Source organism: Lissotriton vulgaris, chromosome 2_1 (assembly GCF_964263255.1).
Source record: "Lissotriton vulgaris chromosome 2_1, aLisVul1.2, whole genome shotgun sequence".
NCBI classification, from domain to species: domain Eukaryota; kingdom Metazoa; phylum Chordata; class Amphibia; order Caudata; family Salamandridae; genus Lissotriton; species Lissotriton vulgaris.
Genome location: NC_141687.1, coordinates 1,071,076,170 through 1,071,082,169, shown reverse-complemented (window position 1 = coordinate 1,071,082,169; position 6,000 = coordinate 1,071,076,170).

Sequence of the window (6,000 nt, the reverse complement as noted above, 5' to 3'; positions counted from 1 at the left end):
ATGGAGAAAGAAGGCAGATGATTGCTGAAGATGAAGAGAGAGAGAGCAGTGCAGAGAGCATCAAAGAAGGCTGTCAGCTGGAGCAATTGAACCAGAGGCGTGGTGATGTGGTGACGGAGGGAGAGACAGAGAGAGAGCCCTGATCCCACCAGAGTCAGAGAGAGAAATCTTCCTTCTAATAGGTGAGGTAGTCTGAACTAATCCCCTTCACAATTACACCTTAATCTTGTTCTTATTCCCTAGACTTTAGGTTGTCTAATCTTTTCCCTTTCAGCGGTGTGTTGATGTCTAATCCTTTTCTTTCAGCGGTGTGTGTTAAAGTTACTGCTAGCTATAGAGACCCCATAGATTTGTGTATGTGTACTTTATCATCGTTACAATAAAGTGACCCCATTTAATTAGTGAACTAGTGTGGTGTATATTTTTGTCCCTATACAGTGAGGGTAATCTCATTTCCTAGTCAGGTATTACTGTTTGAACAGATGCTACCCCTGATCAGGTAAGTAATAGTGAATAATTAGGGAGATAGAAGACCTGCAACTAAGGGATAAAGTTAGTACACCATCCCATAATCCTGTAAACAGCGTCTTCTGTTCCAAAGCATAGGTAACCTTTTTCTCCTAGTCAGATGTTACAGCCAGAACAGATGCTGCCCCTGATCCGGTAAGTCTGAATAAATAGGGAGAACAGGGAGCCCTTGAGCTAGGGAATTGTTGACACTAAGTAATTCGGCCATCCCATAATAATATTGTAGTAGCAAGCCCTTAGTGAATAGTGAGAGAGACTTCCCAACATATAGAGAGAAAACCATAGGTGTCCATAGGAAAGTGGTCGTCATTGGTAAGTGGCGTTAATGAGAACGCTGGGGGGGAATACCAGCGTGGAGGTCTGCCAGATTGCGGACCGTGTGTAAATGAGAGCGTTGGGGAGGAGACCAGCGTGGAGGTCTGCCAGATTGCGGACCGTGTGTAAATGAGAGCACTGGGGCTGCAGACCCATGTGTGTAGACACGCCGGATTGTGTGTCATATCTGCCCCAGGATAGATTAGTCTGGGTCTGAGTGGCCGCGAGACTATAAGGTATGAGTGTGGTGTAGGGCATGGATATCCTTAGTAATCAGTGAGTATTCTTAGTATCCCTATAGATTTAGTGGTGTTCCTGATAATATGAGCTTGTATATTGCGAGTTCCCCATCCTCAGGTAGGTACCCAGGTGCCTGGATAGATGGTCCTGAGGAGGGATGTGGTTACGTTCTGGCTGGGTTAGAGGGGCCCCTAGGGGCTGATCCCATCTAAGCAGAAAATCCGGCCATTACAACTATTGAAAACAACATTTTGTTATACATCAGGGATACTGGCTCACTGATCATCCCAGTTCAAAATTAATCTCTAAAATAGATCTTCACCTACATTCTGGCTTTCACCATGGTTTTTGCCTAACATCTGGACTAGCAGAGTGTCTTTCCCTAGGTACAACACAGATGGTTGAGTGAGGCATCTGAGAAGGGCAGCAGAACCAGTTTACTGCCACTGCTGTTTAACATTTACTACTGTAGATTCTCATCCTGACAATAGAGAACATTTGTAGCATGAGCATCAATGAAAGTTCCTTTGCATGAAAATCAACACTCCTGTACGTACTGGATGAGGGGTAGGCCCGCCGCTAGACACGCACGCTGAAATTCGACCTTCGGTATGCCAGTGAGCGTCCATTCAGCCAATACGACTGGGGCTCTCTCTCCCTTATTATTTGGTCCCCCTGTCCTTTGCCCCTGAAGGTATACTACATATCAGTGTGATATATTTAGGGTATGGTATAATTTACATGCACCTGACGAAATTCCATAATATTTATGACAGTAAAAGGGCATGAAACATGTTGACATTCTCCCTTTTAAAAGCATCACCTAGTGCTGGAGTGGATCATTTTATTTATAACTAGCCAGACTTTACGTTTTTAACCATAAAATCGGAACCGAGTCATTAAATAGTAATTAGGTTTCTTTTAGTTATTTTTTACTGCACATTCTTTTGACCAGTCTACTCACATTTGTTTCACACACACCACCACACCTCATCCTTCACATCGGCAAAAACAAAAGAACTATGGCAAAGAGCCTCCCGATCTGGGCCCAATGGGTATTGCAGTGCCGGCCCAACGAGGAGCTTCCCGATTATGGAGCAAGACACCCCTTGGGTGTGTGAGGGCCCATTGCTCCTAAGGGAGCATATCCCCTCCCACCTGCCCTCGGGCAGCCTTTGACCTTCTCTCTTGACAGGACACTATCTGTGGGGTCATGCATGCAGTATCTTTATCTGCCCATCCCTCCTTTTTCAGATGAATAAAAATCAACAGCTGTGAGAAAGTGCCCTCTTTCTGCATGTTTGACCCCACTTTTTGATGAACTGCTGATGTACTTTGATGGGGTGTGCCCTGGGCTCCTGCCAATCAGCTACCGAAGGCCTATGTTCTTTCCCTAAAACTGCATTGAAGACCAAACCCAATTGGCACTCTCTTGCCACAGGAAATTCCCTGGTAAACGGTACCACAGGTACCCAGGGCACTGTGACCAGGGAAGGCCTCTAAGGGCTTTCTCTTGTGCCACCTTTACACTCACACACTGCCTTTGCAGGCTGCGTGTTTTGGTGCAGAACAAAGTGAAGAGTTGACATGGCACACATGCCTGTGTGCCATGCCTACAACCCGCTACCCTGGCATAGATCAGTCACCCCTCTTGCTGGGTGCACTATATCAGTTGCGAGGGTACAGGTGTATGAGACCTGTACCCCTACAGTGTCTTAGTCAATTCTTAGGCATTGTAAGCGCAGTGCTGCCATTAGGAGTATATGGTGCTGGGAGTTGGTCATTACAAACTCCACAGTACCATAATGGCTGCACCGAAAACCAAGTTTGGTATTGAACTTCTCAGCACAATAAACCCACACTGATGCCAGTGTGGGATTTAATGAAAAATGCACACAGAGGTCATCTTACAGATGCCCCCTGAAAAACGACCTACCACTAGTGTCCTGACTGGTGCCAAGCCTCCTCCCCCAGGATGGGCAGGGTCCACAAAGGGGAAGCTTTAAAGGCTTGCTGCCTTTGTGAGCTTCTCCAGCCACATGCTGCTTCCAGCAACTGGTCCCCACTGGTTCTGATCCCCCCTTTGGGCGGGAGAACCGGCGCGAAAACCAAGAGAGGAAGGGAGGTGTGCCCACCTCTGCCAACGCCACCCCTCAGGTGGGGGATGGAAGGTGAAGCACAACTCTCAGTCTCCGCCATCCTGCAGATGGGGGGGACCCAGGCAACAAGAGTGAGGCATATGCCTGCCTTCCACTGAAGGGTGGCATAATAGGGGGTGTACCCACACTAGGGAAGGTACAACCATTGGTCCCAACCTTTTACCTACCTGTAATGCCATTAAATCTATTATTTAGGGGCACCCCTGAAACTTGCTTCCCCAGACAAGAAACTACAAGAAAAAGGACCGAACAGCCGTGCCAAAGCTAACAAGAGGAAGACGCCTACTGACTTGGCCCCTGCCCTACCGGCCTGTCTCCACCTGGAACCTGCTGAAGCGAAACTCCAAGTGGTGGTCGCACCCGGAAGACCACCGTCCCCGAGCCTGCAGTGTGTTTGCAATCCGGAGACTCCCCATTGAAAGCTACAGGGCGCCTGATACCAAAACAGCACTGTACACCCGGCTCGTCAGCAGCCACCAACCGGAGGCCCACTATCACCCATTAGATAACATTGGGCCTTAACACTCTACACCCAGCCCCCCTAGTGCCACTGAGGGTGTAACAAGAGTGCATCCTTGACTCTGGGGCACCCCTGAGTCTACCCCCAGAATACCAACTTCAACAACCGAATACTTACCTTTCAACCGATAACCCTATTTTCCTCCATAGGATAACATTGACTATTTAAAATCAGTGAAAAGTTTTTAATTGTGGAGTTGGAAAATCTATGAAACCCTTTAAAACTGTAATTAACAACAAGCATTTACAATGCAATGGTTTTGCCTTTGTTAAAGTTAGAGCTATTGGCATTGCTCTTGACATTATTTTTATTTATGTGTTTTTTTAAAACATAAATAAATGGCATTGTCATTTACAATGCAACTAGCTTTATCTCTCGCAAATGACACACACAAACACCCACAGAGAGCCCCCCCACACACACAGAGCCCCCACACACACAGAGCCCCCCACACACACACCCACAGAGCCCCCCCCACACACAGCCACACAAAGCCCCCCCACACACACACCCACACGGAGCCCTCCACACACATCCATACAGAGCCCCCCCACACACTGCGACCCCCCCCCCACACACTGCAAGCCCTACACACTGCGACCCCCATTTCAATAGATGTGTGATGCTTACCTGGTACTAAATTGGTCCCTGCATGGCTGAAAGATTGAAATGGTGTAGGAGGCAAGGGGACAAATGTGAGCATGGAGAGAAAGGAGTATAAGTTTGAGATTAGTGACTGGGTGAAAATAAAATCAGGAAGGACACAGGGTGGTCTTTCCAAATTAGATGGTCTATTTCAGGTAGAAAATGTCAGTAGGTTCTTTGTGTTCTTGAGGGGGGATAGGTCCAAACGGCACCATAATCGGACATTTATTGTTTATACCCATTCACAACAGGCAACTAGGCAGGATGGTCGTCTCAGAGCCCAATCAGCAGTGAAGCAACAAGGTCCCTAAACCTCCATAAAAGCATGTGAAACACTGAGGGCCCTCCTCACCACACACAGGGCTGAATCTGCACTCAGAATCTGCACTCTGCACTCTGAATCTGCACTCTGAATCTTGAATCTGCACCTGCACTCTGAATCTGCACTCTGAATCTGCACTCTGAATCTGCACCCTGAATCTGCACCTTGAATCTGCACCTGCACTCTGAATCTGCACTCTGAATCTGCACTCTGAATCTGCACTCTGCACTCTGAATCTGCACTCGCACTCTGCACTCTGAATCTGCACTCTGAATCTGCGCTCTGCACTCTGAATCTGCACTCTGAATCTGCACTCTGCACTCTGAATCTGCACTCTGAATCTGCACTCTGAATCTGCACTCTGAATCTGCGCTCTGCACTCTGAATCTGCACTCTGCACTCTGAATCTGCACTCTGAATCTTGAATCTGCACTCTGAATCTTGAACCTGCACTCTGAATCTTGAACCTGCACTCTGAATCTGCACTCTGAATCTGCACTCTGAATCTGCACCCTGAATCAGCACTCTGCACTCTGAATCTGCACTCTGCACTCTGAATCTGCACTCTGAATCTGTACTCTGCACTCTGAATCTGCACGCCTTAAAATCCACTCTCGGTTCCTTTGTTTGCCTGATGTTCGTTACGAAATTTTATTAAAAGGTGAGCAGGAAGTTTCAAAGTGCGACAGCATAAACATTTCTTTTAACTATCAGCTTACGATTCCTACCTTATTTGAAAGTTTATCTACTTGAAATATTCCCTTTGTTCTGTAGTAAGCAGACCTTTTTATTCCTCGTGTTAATACGCATGCAATGTTTGTCAATGCCCAGCGGGTCAGGCAGTGTTCAGTAGCACAATATTGCTGCCTCGTGGCCTTTCGCTGCCGCGGGAAGTGCACAATTAGGCGATGCTGTGATCCCGGGTGCACCTTTCTGGTCGGAAAGTGGAAAGTTAGTGGTTTCACAGTGGGGGTCGGTGCCCTATAATAGGTAACACATGGGAAGCTCTAAATAAATAACTTCATCTAATGAGGCTGTCATTAAATAAAAAAAAGAAGCATGCTCGCCGCTGGGACATTTATCACCGCACAAATTAGTCTGTTTTCGCCTCATAAAAATAAAGAGAAACCAGCGTGAATTTGGTATACTTTACTCCCATGAAATAAAACACATCCAGCAAAGGACCCAACTCTAAAACGGTTTTGGTTTTTAGAATAAGATTAATATTATGTTATAGTAACAATGAAAATGCTGCATCGGAAGGCGGGTGC